The following is a 17,736-nucleotide window of genomic DNA, read 5'->3' on the forward strand; positions in this document are numbered from 1 at the left end:
TTGTTTTGGGGCAGGGATTCTGGTTTTATTCCTAGAAAATGGTATTTTCTAATTAGATTGTGTGTTTTTTATCTTTTTTTATAAGGTTTTTCAGATTAAATCTGAGTTGGGTTTGTATATGCAGAGGTAGAAAGTCTTCACTATAGTTTTGGGTTTGGGAGCTTTCTTTATCTATGTTCAGGTAGTTTACTAGTGTTATAGCAGTTGCAGGGGACCTTCTAAGCTCAAATTATTGTGTTAGAGGTGTCATTGGTTCTACTTTGATATATGTAGTGGTGCTTTTCATAGTTGTTTGATTTGGGTTTATGTTATATCGCTCTGAGTTTTATGCTTGTCTGTCTTAATCCTTGCATTTATCTATATTTTATTTTAATTATGGGTCTTCAATGTGACAGGAGTTTTACACAGTTTTTGGTTATGTTTTGAACAGGTTTGCGCAAAAGACTCTAGTTGTTCAATGGAGAAAGGGAAGTTTCCAGGCCGTCGTCATCATGAAGTGAAGCTCCCACCTCCACCCCCTCTTCCTTCGGACATGGCAGCGCCACAAGGCTCTGAGACACCCCGTTTGACTGCAATGAGTCGAACCCAACTAGGTCGAGTCGGTACTTCAGTAAGGTTGTATTCCAATCACTTTAGAGTGGCCTTCTCAAATCTCCAACACGCTTATCACTACAATGTAAGTCAATACCACTTTTCTATGTGCTGCTCTCTTTATACTGGACCCTGGTTTGATCATTGAAATTAAAACAGGGGTGTTTCATAGCTCTCTAATGCTCAAATCTTTCACTGATGCAATTGGGCTATTTCAGTAGGCTTAAATCCAGGTCTGATTTGGCAAAATAGATGCCTTCATCAACTGCATCTCGCAGCGATTATGTAAAGTATCTTGTCAAACAAGATTGTAAAGAAAATGAAATGACTTTCCCTATGACTGCAGGTCACAATCAGTCATGAACATGATGGTACACAACGAGAGGTTGTTGGTAAGGGCATGCGCAGAAAAATCATGGATAAGGTAAAAGAAATATATGGTAACACTGAGCTGGATGGCAAACATCTTGCTTATGATGGAGAGAAGAGCATGTTTACCATCGGGCCTCTCTCGCGTAACATTATTGAATGCACAGTCGTAATTGATTATGAAAGGGGTTCAGGAAGGTAAGCGTTTTTCAACTAACTCCCCCTAGTTAGTGTTGCTTATCTGAAACTATAATGTTGAGTTTCTTCTCCCTAAGTAGCATGGTGAGTTTTTTTTTTCCTATTTTTGTATTTTTTTTGGTATTTTTTATTTTTTATTTTTATTTTTCGGATGAAAAAATGCTGGTTTATAATGTACCAGTGCATAAATTCAAAATAAAAGCAAGAGTACATCTAAGTTAATATATCCAAAATGTTTCTGGAGACAAAAATCCTTCCATATTCAGAGTGTGTCAGCCAAAAAGTGGTACATCAACTTCTATATAGTCATACAAAAAGTGATAAACTGTGGCATCTAAAAGCTAAAAAAAACATATATGTGATAAAAGATAACTCAAACAGAAAAAAGACTAAGGAAGGAGAAATGATCCCTGAGCCAACACTCTCGCACCTTCCATGTATGTGTAATGGAAGTTACCATATGAATCAGCCATCCCCTGTTTTGACAGCAAATCTGCAACCCGGTTCTTCTCACGGTATTCTGGTTTCCCTATTCTGTACTTCTGCATTTAGGTTTCAAAGCTCCAGTAATGAAGATCTTAGGCCCTTTCGTTTGGGCAGAATCAATATTTTTACATCCAATATAGCAATCTGGATCACAGATTGGATGGGATTCTTTAGAAAAGACAGATTCTCTAGAATTGATTGCCCCTCTTTGCTTGTGTAGAGGCTGAGAGATTCCACACCCCAAACTTTGGTCCGATGATGTAATTTATATGATGTACCATTTTTTTGTTCATTGATGAAAAATAAGGTTGATGTTTACATGGTTGAAGGTTTAAGGTTCACGGTTTAGTGCTGAAGATTATTGTCATTATTTCTTGCTAGGGATTTTATATTTGTCATTTATGACTCAGGATCCATTGTTTAGGTTTGCTATCATATGATGAGAGGCATTCGTGTGATGGGTGTCATTTGTGCAGAGTTTTGGTGTGATGGCTTAATGTTTGTAGACTTGATTTATGGTTACTGTTTTATGACCAAGGTTCATCGTCTAGGCTTAGAATGCCATTATTCTCTTGCTCCAGTATTAGGATTTCAGGTAGGTCGGGACTAGGCAATTTAATGATTATGTTTTTCACTCATTTGATTGTTCTGATGTTTCTGTAATAAGGCCTATTGGAGATGGAAGCCCTAGTGAGATGGACCGTAAGAAAACGAGAAGAGAGAAAAGAGGAGAGACATTCAAGGTGGAAATTGCATTTGCTGCACAGATCTCAATGAAAACACTGCAGGATGTTATCCGAGGAGAGGTTTCTGATAATGCACAAGATGCATTGAGGGTTTTGGACATTATTTTGAGGCAACATGCCTCTAGGAAGTATGAACTTGTTCATCTTCATTTGGTTTACAAATTCAAGGGTTTGATCGTGCACTGTGTTTTAAAACTATAATTCTTTTTGTGATTCCCATTTCATTGGTGGTTAGAATATGTTTTTTAAATACTATTGGTTTTTATTTTCAGAGGCTATTTACTGGTGAGGCAAAGCTTCTTTCATTGGAATTTTGCTCCATTGGTTCAACTAGGAGGAGGTTTAACGGGATGCAGGGGCTATCATATTAGCTTCAGGCCTATTCAGAAGGGTCTTTCTCTTAATATGGGTAAGTGTTCAATTTGTAATTATATGCTTGTTTTCCTTTGGTGCCAATATTAGCGAATCTTACCATTCTCTTTTCTCAAATATGTAAGTACAGAGTTATTTGGCATGAGATTATGAAATTGAAAATTGAAATGACAATGTGATCCCAACAATGTTTTAATCGTTAATTTAAATTAAGATGCTAAATGCACACACACTTGTATGTATACACATGCAATCTAATGTATATATATTATATAATTATACAAATAACAGTGTGATACAATATGTTAAATGATTACACTACAAACTGAAATACTACACAGCCCCAAATCTCATGTTTTACAAATTGCTAGATCTACAAAATCTAGATCCATATCTCAGTTTTGTAAACAAGAAAATCTTTGAAAGACGTGTAATAACTTTCAACTTAATACTGTATCCAATTTCATGTCTTTAAGTAATGAGCCAATATTGTGAGTCTACTTCTTGAAAATTCTAGAAATTAATGGCCTTTTGTAATATATGATTGAGCATTAATTTAGTCAACATCTATCTCCAATGTAAATTTTATCTACAAGTATATTATTTGTTGCTAATTTTGATGTAGCCAAATCAAAACAAAATGAGCTGTGATGGAGCATGGGTGTAGCATATTGTAGTCTTTTCAATAATATATATTGAATTCAAATTTATAATACATTGTACTCATTAAAGCAATCTAATATAAATAAGTAAAATAATAATCTGGTGGACTCGTCCTGTAAGAAGACATTTTTGTAAATGATATAGGGATGGCAGCTTGCTTTAACCATGTACATTTGATTTTTTACATATTAAGACATTTACTTTTAACAGCCTCCAAAACTTGCATTGCAGTCACTATAATGAGATGCATTGTTGTTGACTTGACTGTCTTATTTTCATTTTGTGCAGATGTGTCAACCACGATACTTATTAAAGCAGGTTCTGTCATTAATATTTTGTTTGCACATCAAGGTGTCAGCGATCCACGGAGTATCAACTGGACTAAGGTAAATGCAACACAAAATATGTAAAATCTTGGATTACTCTCATGTAATGCTTTTAACAGTTGAATTGTCAAATTCTGTTCTCTCTTGCAGGCAAAACAATTTTTGAAAGGACTAAGAATTAAAACAAAACACACAAATAGGGAGTGTAAGATCTCCGGTTTAAGTGATAAAATATGCAAAGAGCAGCTGTATAAAATCCTTGTTCTCTACTCTTGCTATCTCCCTTTTAGTTACAGCTTAGCACGTTAATATTTGGCATTTTCAGCAATGTTATCGGTTTATTTTTAAGCTAAATAATTTAGGGCCTTTCTGTGTGAAGCTTTCCAATGAAAGTTAGAGCTGAAGAAAAACGTGAAAATGAGCCTCCCAAATTGTGGAGGTGACGGTGTTCGATTACTTTGCGAATACAAAACAAATTCCTTTGGCCTCTTCCGGTGATCTTCCATGCTTAGATGTAGGCAGGAAAAAACGGCCCAACTATCTTCCAGTGGAGGTGAGTATGATATTTTTTTATGTATTATGAATGGTTGCTTCAACATAGGTTTTGATGTGAAAAATTCGAGAGGGAAAAATTGAATATTTAACGGGTGTGTTTTCTTTAATTTTCAGCTTTGCGAAATCCTTCCAGGCCAGAGATATACAAAGGCCCTTCCTTCTGCACAACGGACAGCACTTGTAAAGGAAACCAGGCAAAATCCAAATGAACGAATCCAAGTGTTAACTCGGGCAAGTATATTTTTATTTGTAGTTGACTGGATTTCTCGATATATCAAACAAAATGTAACAATTGTATTTAACAATGTAGGCAATGCAAGTCAATGATTACAACTCTGACCCATGTTAAGGGCATGTAGTATCAATGTTGATAAACACTTGACAAATTTAGATGGCCGAGTTCTTGACCCACCCAGGGTAAGCCAATGTTTCTCTTTCGTCTTTAATTTAATCGTATATGATAAACCACTGATTCTGGTTCACAATAAAATAAAACACTATAAACAAGACTTCATACATTTTCCTTTTTCTATAAATCAAAGTTTTGGCAAGAAAACTACAAGTACTTATTTGATCTATAATTATGAATTCATAGCCAAGGAGGAAAAATGCTTTCTAGAATTGCCATATATGTTGGAAGTAAAGATAGACTCATGACTTGTGGGTTAAAAGGTTAATTATGTAATTTTATGTGATGGATTGGAAGTTTGTTTTGATATTATCACTTCAGTATGCTTTTGTTTGGCGCTTTTTCTCATTGAGAAGCTTATTTTGGTTTCCTTCCCTTTTATAAAATCCCACATTTCTCAATATTTCTTATAATTGGATGTCAATGCCCTCTAACCATAAATTGTTGATTGGTTTCTCAACAGCTAAAGTTTGGGAAGACTGTAGAGACCCCAAGAAATGGTCGTTGGAACTACAACCATAAGGCATGTCTTTTCAATTGTGAAAATATATTGTTTTGGACAGTTGGGTTTCAAATTAAATCCTAATCACTCCCAACTCCCTATTTTCAGACTATGTTTCGACCAAAGAAAATTGATACATGGGCAATTGTTAATTTCTCTTCAAATATTCGTTCAGATCATATTGAACGTGGAATTCGTGAGTGTTGCGAAAGTAAAGGAATGGTATGCTCTATGTATAAGAATTGAACAATTGTAGTTGGATTTCATGTTGGGGCATTGCCTAAACGAATGCTTGTTTTAGGAAATGGCAAAGTGTATGGCGATCAAGGAGGAAAGGCCACAAGACAAGACAAGGAACCCTTTTGACAGGGTGGAAAGAATGCTAAATCAGTTGAAGTCTGATATACTAAAGCCGCCTCAATTTCTGCTCTGCATTTTACCACAGAGCAAGACCTGTGATCTTTATGGTGATTTCATATTTTCTTGGCGCAATGAAGAATTATTATGATTTTAGCTGAGATACTATGACTTGGTAACATTTTTTCTTTTATTTTCTGTTTAGGGCCTTGGAAGAAAAAGTTCATGTCTGACATGGGCGTGGTGAATCAGTGCATTGCACCTAGTCCGGAAATCCTCAATAACCAATATTTCACAAATGTGGCATTAAAAATAAATGTAAAGGTAGCCTCCTACACCTAACGTTGCCTAGATCTGCCCTTTCATTTTCAGGCAAGTCCCTTGCTCTTATGTGATTGAATTTTTGAACAAATCGTTTTGTCTCAGCTTGGTGGGCTCAACTCTGCTTTAGTTGTGGAATATGAGCATAGAATGCCTAAGATATCCGAGATACCAACAATTATTCTTGGAATGGGCGTTTCACACGGTTCTCCGGGGCATGGAGATTCACCTTCAATTTCAGCTGTACGTAAATTGCAATATATATTGGCGTTTGGTAAATTTATTTTGTAATTCTAGTGTTTTCTTTCCTGACTTCATTAGTTTTTGTTTGCTCTAGTTTTCCATAGTTGTAAATTTTATCTCTTCCACTGTAAAATCTTGCAACTATTTACCTTCTCAGAATTGAATCTTAGTTTGCTTCGATATTTTATTTGTGAGTTGTCCTCTTTTCTATCGATCCCATGTGGCTTTCTTTTTGTCCTTTTTGACCCATTGTTGTTGAATGCTCCCTCTTTGCTACTAAAACAAGTATTATTTCTCGCTTCCCCTACGCCTGTAATTATTTACCTTCTCAGAGTTGATTCCTAGTTTGTTTGGATTTCATATTTGTCTGGTTGTGTGTTTATCATATAGACAACCATATGCAATTTGCAAGTCGTACATGTTTTTATTAATTTCCGCAAACAAATATGTTGGCAGGTTGTTGGCTCTAGAGAATGGCCCTTGATATCCAAGTATAGAGCTTCAGTGAGAACACAACCAGCTAAGGTTGAAATGATTGAGGCTCTCCACAAACGATTGCCCAACGGAAAGGATGTTGGCATGATCAGGTATTCGCATGTTTTCAATATTTTTTTTTTCTTATCTCGACAAAATTGGTGTATCCTGCAAATCAATTAATGCAGAAATTGGTGCTTTATAGTAATATGAAAAAGGCAACATTGTCAGACGATTGATTTAAATTTAATACAAAAAATTGACCTTTCTTTTATCATGGTTACACAGAGAGCTACTTTTAGATTTCCACGGCACCTGCAAGCCTCCACCAGAAGTACAAAAAAAACCTCAACAAATGATCATTTTCAGGTATACAGACAATGTGAGGTATATTTTGTTCTTTTTGTGTTGTTTGTTTATTAATTTTAACTGCATAGCGTGAGGAGATTGACCTCTTTGGCAGCATGCATCAATGTGAGCAGTAGTTATTAAAATGCAGGGATTTCTTTCTTTATCTGTTGCTTTGTGGACTAAAGCACGCATCAATGTGAGTAGTAGTTATTAAAATGCAGGGCTTTCTTTCTTTATCTGTTGCTTTGTGGACTAAATCATGCATCAATGTGAGTAGTAGTTATTAAAATGCAGGGCTTTCTTTCTTTATCTGTTGCTTTGTGGACTAAAGCATGCATCAATGTGAGTAGTAGTTATTAAAATGCAGGGCTTTCTTTCTTTATCTGTTGCTATGTGGACTAAAGATAATAGGCTAGTTTAACTTTAGATGAATTATCTTATCTTATCTACATAATGTAATATTGCTTTTGTCGCCCATTTTTGTGAGTTGAAGCTAATGCATTATATAAACGAAAACTGTTTACTAAGGCAAAAGAGGTTCAGGTTATTTCGTTTAGTGCTGCCATTTGTTTTTACTTCTTTTCGCTATGATGTGAGAAACTCAGCAAGCAATGCTGTCATTTTGTATTTACAAATTTGGTAGGCCAATTAAGTAAAACTTATTTGTTGTTAATGTAAATTAATGGAAATGAATATTGTTACGGTTACATGTCAACTTCCATATTCTTATTCAGAATTCTTGGACATAGGTTGTTGAAATGGTTTGTCAATTGTTTAGAAAAGTTCATATGGATTTTATTCATTTAATCCACATCAGAACAAGGATCACTACCATTAATTAACGAATTACCCCCAAGTTTCAATGTTGAAAGTTAACCTTAATTATAGTTTCCTTGTGATGTGATGTATATTTATGTTTAGCTATGTTTGAAATGCTTTGATCTAATTTTCAACCTTTTGATATTTTGAATATTTTGGAGTCACTAATGAGTTCAATATTGCAGAGACGGAGTTAGTGAAACACAATTTGAGCAGGTCTTGAATGTTGAGTTGCGAGCTATACTCAAGGTTATCCTAGCCTTATTTCCTAGTTCGTTCGGTTTGTAATTTCAGGTTGACAGTTCTCATATGGTTTGTTATGTGTTTAACATTATTCAATCTAAAGTTGTGAATGGTTATTGATCCACTAGGCCTGTAATGATATAGAGGACGGTTATAGACCCAAAGTTACATTGATTGTTGCGCAGAAGAATCACCACACAAAGTTGTTCCCAATTGGTCAAGGCAATGTGCAGCCAGGTTATATTCTTTATAATATCTTATCATATGGATAAAATACGACATTGTTAAAATCCATCATCATATCTGAATTATGCTGTGACCCATTGACCAGAATGCCAATGACTTCAAAACCTCCTAAGAATTGACCTTAATGTGAAAACTTGATGCTCTCCTATGCATTTTCAAAAAGAAAAGAGGTGTAAATTATTTTCCCTTTGGATGCAGGGACTATTGTAGATACTCAGATTTGTCATCCTAGACGCTTTGATTTCTACTTGTGTCCTCAAAATGGCGCAGTGGTAAGCATACTTTGATATGGTTATACTGTAATTAATTAAACATAACTTTACTAGTGGTATGCAAACCTGGGAAGTTGAAATTTCCTAACATTTTATTGAATGACTATCTGTTGTAGGGAACTTCACGGCCTACTCATTACCACGTTTTACTAGATGAGAATAGTTTCAGTGTGGACGATATTCAGAGTATGGTGCACGTATTATCTTATGTGTAAGAAACAATCCTTGATGGTTTTAATTGATGTTACAACCCAATAATATTGAGGTTTTGACTCTTCAACTATGTATTTGTTTCGTTGCAGGTATCAAAAGAGTACAACGGCAATATCTTCAGGTAAATTGTTAATCTTCAAAAGAACTGTAATTGTTGTTAGTTTGCAACGGAAATGCCATCGGTCAAATTTTTATCTTATCTGATCATCATTTATGTGTTTGATGATATGCAGTTGCCCCAATAAATTATGCACATCTAGCTGCAACCCAAATGCAACAACTCCTGAAGGCAGTTGAGCTTTCGGAAACAGCTTCCCGATCAGGAAGAGGTGAAGGGTCAGTTGCATCTGGAGGACATGTCCCTGAGCTCCCTGCTCTGCACGAAAACATTTGCCACACAATGTTCTTTTGCTGAGTCTTACAGATTTTTTTCGGCCCTTCATTCATGCGTTTAATATTCATTTAAACAACAATATTCGGCTGAAATTGTCAGCAAAGCTGAAATGTAAGGTGAGTCTTACTAGATTAATTGTTGAAAGTGACCATGTACTTGCTTTGATGAATATCCTTTAATTGAAAGGGAATTTTTTGTTGAATTTCGTTTCAGTGAACAAATGGATATATTGCGTGTTCTTTCTTGATTATTTTAAGTTGGTGGCATTTTTCGGTTCCCAACGATTTTAAAGGAGTTTAAAATAAAACCCTAAATTAGATAAAACTGTTTAAATGCTACACTATGCAAATAATTTATTGAATGATCTAAATTTTAAATTCAAAATTTGTTTTTTCATCCCATATATATTTAAAAATACCTCCAAGTATGTGACAGTGCAATAATCAAATGTATTTTCTACCAACTAAAAATATATTTGAATTGAGCACTCAAAAAATATTAATTTAAATGTAAATACTGCAAGATTTTTTTCAGATTTATGACAAGCAAGAGGGTACTTTTGTTATGAGTTTAGCTTATTGTGTCCCAGAGGGTTCTTTCTGGTACATGATTAGTTCACTTTGCTCTGGAATTTTTTGAGAATATATTTTTAATGTAAATCAGAAATTGCATTCCAACATTGAAATTCTCTATGTCTGAATTCTTTGATGAACACTCAGTCCCAAGGCTGAATCTGAATTATAAATTACAGTGGTATATTTCACTCTGTCCATCCAGATAAACAATGTAGCCCAATAAAATACAATGATTAATTGTATTTAAGGAAAATATTTTTCCAACACTTTGGGCATGAATCCTGATAGATTTTAGATTTTAAAATTATTTAATTATAGCAATTTTATTTCATCCATAAGTCCCTCCAGTTCTCTTTCATGCCTACAAAATTAGCTAGCTCTCCATGATAAATCTGGATAGCAGACAGCCCTATAACTACTCATTTATAATGAAAATATATGCTGAAAGTTAGATCTGAAGTGTACAAAGTTTGGTCATTGAAGCACTCATATATAAAAATGAAGTCACACCGACAATGTATTACAAGTTGGTACACGATAGTCGTTTGAACTTTTCACATGCTACGACTCTCCAATATTTTCCGAACACTAAGTAGGATAACAACCATCAAGAACAAGCCCTAATCAGTAAGACATGCCTACAAGGTATTCCGCCAAGCAATATAGCCACCCTCAAGACTCCACAACAAGCTAGCATGAATGAGCACGAACAAGTCCTTAATATTTCACCAAGCTTGCCAAATACAATCTATCCAAGCAAAGTGCTCCAAGTCTCCTCTACGGCTTCTTTGCCACACGCCTTTGGTAAGCTGCCACAGGCCTTTGGTCCTCGTACAATCATTCAAAACCTAGCATTTTAAGTTTCCTTTAGGATTTTCCTCATAAGCCATAATGCTCTTCACATAAAGATAATTACAGACTCCAGACATAAGGTTCATCTTTAAGATACAAAAATCAAATGAACTCTCACATCTCTAAGACAAGATGATGTGAATCAATAGTCAAGATGTGAATAGGCGAGGGAGGTCAACAATGGTAAAGTGGGCAACATGCAGAACCAATTATTTCAAGCAACCCAATTAATCACTAGTTAGGCTCACATGTCAAGCTTTAAGGTAAGCACAACGATCAAGCCAGGGATTAGGCTCACATGTCAAGCTTTAAGGTAAGCACAACCATCCAGCCAGGGTCACAAGGTAATTGCTTCACAAGGCACGATCCAACGACCTCCTCAGTAATGTGCTCCTACAAGTCCAACACACCTCCATAAATGTTCGAACCATGTTTTCTCAAGTCAAGCACAAGTCTCCATGTAAGCAACCAAGTGATCCCCCGCTACTTAAGGTTCAGTGCTCTCCTCCAAAATGTCCCAATGCTACTCAAAATACATTCTCCCAAGAAAAGAATGGAACTCTCCATGTGCACCTCATAAAGAATGTCAAGATGATGCATAAGATTCCAGTATATATATCCATTTTTTAACTATAGCTACTTTGGTTTGTTCCTTAAATTACAACTAAATTTCCTAATCAACAAAACAATGTCTGAAGCTCAGAGGCTTTTTCAAAGAGTTAAGACACAAGACTCTGATCAATTAGTTCCAGAAAAGTTCCAGAATTATAAAACTTGTAGGGAACAAATGAAAGATCACAAGCCATGGAACTCCTAGACTGGTAACTGCACCTACTTTTCTTATATACTCCTAGGCAACTTTTTGTAACCGTTCATTATTTCAGTCTGAAATTACAGCTGCATTTTTTCATTAGCATAACAAGCTCAAAGGCATTTCCAAAGACTGATCAAGGAGTTGTAGAATAGTAAACCTCTTATGGAATGAGGAACCTCATAAGCTTTTCCTAAGAGTCAAGACTGATCAACGAGCTCGGGTTCAAAAATATACTGTGGGAGTATTGTTGTCTGACATTAACTGAAATTGTGATTATCTTGTTAAGCTACCTTTCAAGCTAATTGTTATTCTTATTCAAGCTAAGCTAAGTTACTTGTCATGTAAACTGCAAAGATTAAATACTAACAGTTTATCTTCTTCTAGCACTATTATATTTTTTGTGTTTAGAAAACTGTTAAAGTGAACCAGGAATGTTAAATCTGAGTTCAATGACTAGTCTACAGTTTCCTCTTCTCTTTATATCCTTATACAAGATTTTAAACCTATTGAAATCATTCTTCTATAATTTTAATTTGCAAATCGATAAGGAATAATGTTAGGGAGATCGCTAAACCTTAAAACACAGAACTATTGAGGATAATCTTGAACTTAGATTAACCTATCCTTGCACAAGAGGCAATCTCTGCAATACACTCTTTCTGCTCTCCAATAAGGATGAGCAGGAAGCTCCACTTTTTATTTTCCTGGAGCAGTGCCATGTTCGTCCTTTTAACTGAAACTCATAGCGCCCTACAATCGAATAGAAGTAGTTCAAAAATGCATTCTTCAAAACATTTGCTATCCGAGAACAATGAAAGCACACAGATATTCCTCAACCCCTCTATGCTTAGTAAATAAAATCGTGACGGGCATATGCCGAGACTGCTGAAAATGATTACTGCGAACTTTAATGAAAACCAGGACAACCATGAGATCACGGTAGGGTTTTTGATTTGCTCTCGAAGGTATTACCATTGAAGGAAATTTCTAAATAGAATTCTAAAAAGAAGCCATGGCAGGGTATCTTTTAAATAGGTTCACTTAGTTCACTTATGTTTAATACAAATTGATTTTTATATTGTGTTGCAACTGATGTGTAAATAAATCTTATTATGATTTTTTTTTGGCTTGATATTTAAGAATGTAGAGTGAAGTTCCCAGACTCTAATTTCTTCACATGTCCTTATGCTTGAGAGGCCACTAGTGCTCTTGATTATTTTGTCAATGTCATTACAAGGAGTCATGGCAAGGTGATGTTTGTATAAATTTGATTGTTCATCTCCAATGTCCCTTGATTCATATTTTTCTTTTTATTGGATAATGAGTATGCTGAAAAGTTTAGATGTTTAAGAATATGAAATAATTCAATATTTTCAAATTTTTGAAGTTGGATGATGATTTTATGCAATAGAAGAAGGAACGTGTTATTTTGGGATTTTTTTCATTTCTAAACTTGATCAACTATAATTAAAAAATTCCCAAAAACCATTAGATTTGAAAATTAGATAGTTACTTCCAAACTTAACCCACTACAATTAGAGAATCCCAAAAACCATGAGATTTGAGAATCCCAAAGTGTATTTAATTTTAGTTTGTTAATCACGGCTAAGGATCACCTCTCTCACCCTTACCACCCCTCATAAAAAAAATAAATCAAAAGAAAAATAGTGTATAATTTTGACATTTAAAATGGAAAATGTAAACATAATTTTTATTAAACTAATCAATTTATAAGAACCCTATAAAATAAAGTTGACTGGAAAGGACTCTCTAAAGATTATATAGAATTATTTTATATGTTTTTTTTGTTCAATTATTTTATATGTTTTTTTTGTTCAATTGAAGAATTACATATAAAATTAATCCTTTGATGAGAGTGCTTTTGTAAAGACAAATTGTCCTCTCATTATATTGGTGGTAATTTATCATTTATATAAAAAAATATAGGATATTTACATTTTATAATTAAATAAAAAATATCAAATAACTTTATATACAAAATACAAATTCATGATAAAATTTTATATTGAAAAAATTTAATTTATTCTAAAATGATTAATTTTATATAATTATTATTATCATTATTTTATGTTAAAAAATGTTTTTTAGGAAATATGATTTTTTGAATTATGTAAAGTTGGTTTATTTATTTGAGAGAAAGGCCAAAAGTTTAAGGGAACACCAAGAGTGATGAGAAGTCAAACACCTCTTGAAATTCAAAGTCAAGAAAATATTATATTTATATGTATATCTTGTGAATAACAAATATCACATGATTATCTAATTCTCTTAAATTTATATGTATGTTATAATAGTGGTACACAACTAGGTTTCAATTCTGGGACTTATGAAATTATTTCCAGTAGGTTTCGAGGCTTTCACTAAGGTATGAAATTGTAAGGTAAGAAATCACACTTACAAGATTTTAGCAACTTCGAAATATGAATACTATGATCTTGTTGAAAAGTGTGCAACAAGAAATGCTTGTTGAGAATGCAACAAGATGATGGAGCTTAGCGAAAAGAGTCGTCTTCACTAAGTGGGCCCGCAAGCAAATTATGGCGCAAGTTATATTTTTTATCACAGTGTGGATGATCACAGTGTGGGTGATCACAGTATGAGTGATCACAGTGTGGGTGACCACAGTGTGAGTGATCAAAGTCTATTTTTAGACTGGTTGTCAAAAATAGAAAAGCCAAATATTATTGTCTCATAATAATATTTGGACTATAAACTTGATCTTATTCTCTTGGAGCACTTCAGGATGAGCTACGAATGTGGTACATGCAGATCCCAGAGGGAAATACGTGGTTACCTATGGGATGACTAATATTTGCATGCAGGACTTCAGTTAGAACTCAAGTGAGTTGAGTTTAGTGGACTGGAGGTGCAATTGATGGAGTTGTGTTTAGTTTAGCTTTGTTAAACTGGTTGTATTTAGTCTAACTGATCAATAGACTAGAGATGAGTTGGGTGAATTAGTTATTAATTAATTCACAAGTTATTAACTCATAATGCAACTATAGAATACATCAGTTAACTCAGTTACATGCCAGTGCATGTTCATTTCAGCAGGGACAGGTGTTAGAGGATCAGATTGCTATTAGTTGTGACTGTATCTATGCATGATGATTTGCACAATCAGAGGGATTGAGTATGCCAATGAATTGGCCAATATCAAGAATTGTAGCCTGTGCTCACGTCCAACAGAGTGTGAGTGATTATTTGCAGGTCAAATACGAGTTTGGTAAGCCATTCTCATCAGTTCTTAAGCAGGTATTGAGCTGGAGAGGCAGGCAAGCAGTGGAATAGATTTGGAGATCAGATCTGAGCTGTATTGTGTGTAACAGGTGGAGCTGGTACTGGATTGCTTGTGATAAGCATTGTACTTTGTAATGTTACATGATTCAATCAATATAATATACAGATAGTGTGGGGTTTTTAGCGAGATGCTTTCCCTGGGATACATACTGTGTTTATGAGTTTGATTGATGCTTCTATGTGTGCCTGTGAATGTTTCTGCTTCTGTAAATTGATGATCAACGTAGAGGAGATTATGTATTATACATGTTCTGCTTATAATTGTATGATCAGGATAATCTCTGTGAATATGTGTTAAATTATTCAAAATTTCTACATGGTATCAGAGCTAGATGATTGTAGAAAAGGTTTCTACATGGTATCGGAGCTTTTTAATTTGTAGGAAAAGTTCTACAGGATATCAAAGTGAGGATTGATCATCAAATCTATTATTCAGGAAGTGTTTACATTTTATTTCTTCAGGCAGAGTCTGTGATCGGGCCAGGTAGCCTCTAGATTCATCCTTCTTTTGGAAGGTGAGATATCCGATGAATGCCCATACAGTCGATCTCTGTACAAGAAATACCTTGTTCTCACGAATTCTAGATCGGAAGCGGTTGAGTTTTGAGCTGGTGGAATTCGAATTTAATTCCAAAGCAAGAGATAAAACTCAGAAACATTCAGTGTGAGAATGGAGACAGTATGCCCCAGTATCTCATGAAGTTCACCCAATGCCGGGATGAGCTGGGAAGTGTGGGGGTGGCTGTCGGATGAGGATGGTGAGTCTAGCACTCCTTGACCTTCCTAAGAGTTGGCATAGCTACCAGGACTCAGTGAATGGAAGGGAGAAACTGCCAAATTGGGAACGACTATGGTCAGATTTGATGCAGGAGGAGATTAGACGGAGCACCATATACAGTTCTTCATCTATGCAGGATGAGGAGAACTGTGCCTTAGCGAGTAAGGTGAAGAAGGGGAAGGAGAAGGTTTCTCTTTCCGAATCTTGTTCTTCCAATGATGGGAAGAAGGTTGACAAGTCGAAGGTGAGATGCTTTCTTTTTCATGAGATTGGTTCACGGGTCAAGAACCTGTATGCTCTTGAAGTTCAAGATGCATGCAAAGCCTTGAGCAGCGAGGCAATTGATGGAGACTTGGTGGTTGAGAGGGAGCATATATTACCTCTTAACATGCAGAGCCAGAAGAAGTCTCAGACGATTGTGGAGGAGCCACGATTGGTGCAGTAGCTTCAGGAGGTTGTGGAGGAGCCACAACAAGGGAAGCTGAGAGGAGATCGAGTAGAGACATCTACTCATCCAAAGACCTCTAGTAGGGGGAAACTTCGAGCCAGGTGGGCTGAGGGTCCACATGCAGCCATACCTCCAGGTAGGAGGTGGCGTGATGTGGATTAATCGTCCCAAGGAGGAGGGGCAGGATCCTTGAGGTACCCAACCTCTTGGATGAGACCTTGCTATGGGAGCCCCAGATGTGTAGTAGCAGGAACTGACTGATTGGATAGAGACAGATGTGGATGGAGCGGTACAGAGAGCGACAGTGCAGGGAATCCCAGGACATCACATAGCTAGCAGGTTGCGGCAATGCGAGAGGCACAAGTGTTTTGCACAGTTCTAGGTGGCACAGAGAGGTGTGCAATGGTGTGAGATGCATGGAGATGTTGCAGTAGCGTAGATGTCAGAGAGGGAGCACTTGTCAGCAGTAGGTAGAGCTTCAACATCAGAGGGTGTTTCTATCCCAACAGAGAGGTCAGTTGGGAGGTGCAGTGCAGATGCAATGCTGGGAGATAGAACCAGCAACAGCACAAATGCAGTCAGAGATCAAAGTGACAGAGGCTAGAGCAGTCAGATATTGAAGAGCACAGAGATGCAGAGTCTTCAGTCGACAGAGGCAATAGCAGTCAAAGACTTTGATGACAGAGCAAGTGGACCAGCCAGATGTGTTGCATGGAGAACATTCCAGAGTTACAGGATCGGGTTTGAGAGGAAGCCTTTCTTGTTGAGAGGGAGTGTTGAAAAGTGTGCAACAAGAAATGCTTGTTGAGAATGCAACAAGATGATGGAGCTTAGTGAAAAGAGTTGCCTTCACTAAGTGGGCCCGCAGGCAAATTATGGCGCAAGTTATATTTTTGATCACAGTGTGGATGATCACAATGTGGGTGATCACAGTATGAGTGATCACAGTGTGGGTGACCACAGTGTGGGTGAGTGATCACAGTGTGAGTGATCAAAGTATATTTTTAGACTGACTGTCAAAAATAGAAAAGTCAAATATTATTGTCTCATAATAATATTTGGACTATAAACTTGATCTTATTCTCTTGGAGCACTTCAGGATGAGCTACGGATGTGGTACATGCAGATCCCAGAGGGAAATATGTGGTTACCTATGGGATGACTAATATTTGCATGCAGGACTTCAGTTAGAACTCAAGTGAGTTGAGTTTAGTGGACTGGAGGTGCAGTTGATGGAGTTGTGTTCAATTTAGCTTTGTTAAACTGGTTGTATTTAGTCTAACTGATCAATAGACTAGAGATGAGTTGGGTGAATTAGTTATTAATTAATTCACAAGTTATTAACTCATAATGCAACTATAGAATACATCAGTTAACTCAGTTGCATGTCAGTGCATGTTCAGTTCAGCAGGGACAGGTGTTAGAGGATCAGATTGTTATCAGTTGTGACTATAGTTGTGCATGATGATTTGCACAATCAGAGGGATTGAGTATGCCAATGAATTGGCCAATATCAAGAATTGTAGCCTGTGCTCACATCCAACAAAGTGTGAGTGATTATTTGCAAGTCAAATACGAGTTTGGTAAGCCATTCTCATCAATTCTTGAGCAGGTATTGAGCTGGAGAGGCAGGCAAGCAGTGGAATAGATTTGGAGATCAGATCTGAGTTGTATTGTGTGTAACAGGTGGAGCTGGTACTGGATTTCTTGTGATAAGCATTGTACTTTGTAATGTTACATGATTCAATCAATATAATATACAAATAGTGTGGGGTTTTTAGCGAGATGCTTTCCCAGG

At 36.0% G+C, this 17,736-nt stretch overlaps 1 pseudogene across 1 annotated transcript; it reads left to right on the forward strand.

Moving 5' to 3' along the window:
- The first annotated feature begins 443 nt into the window (after window positions 1-443).
- Window positions 444-9,260, forward strand: LOC149242509 (protein argonaute 16-like; annotated as a pseudogene). The gene is made up of 22 exons (XR_016245725.1): window positions 444-676; window positions 938-1,158; window positions 2,312-2,518; window positions 2,663-2,799; window positions 3,714-3,811; window positions 3,902-3,999; window positions 4,131-4,304; window positions 4,421-4,537; window positions 4,617-4,723; window positions 5,179-5,238; window positions 5,326-5,439; window positions 5,519-5,684; window positions 5,780-5,898; window positions 6,001-6,138; window positions 6,595-6,725; window positions 6,901-6,981; window positions 7,968-8,031; window positions 8,154-8,262; window positions 8,470-8,543; window positions 8,660-8,754; window positions 8,846-8,877; window positions 8,990-9,260. The product of XR_016245725.1 is annotated as a protein argonaute 16-like (transcript).
- Window positions 9,261-17,736: the final 8,476 nt, after the last annotated feature.

The sequence above is a fragment of the Pinus tabuliformis genome, chromosome 8 (assembly GCF_031772625.1).
Source record: "Pinus tabuliformis cultivar Carrire ecotype Pingquan chromosome 8, CPIR1, whole genome shotgun sequence".
Classification (NCBI taxonomy): domain Eukaryota; kingdom Viridiplantae; phylum Streptophyta; class Pinopsida; order Pinales; family Pinaceae; genus Pinus; species Pinus tabuliformis.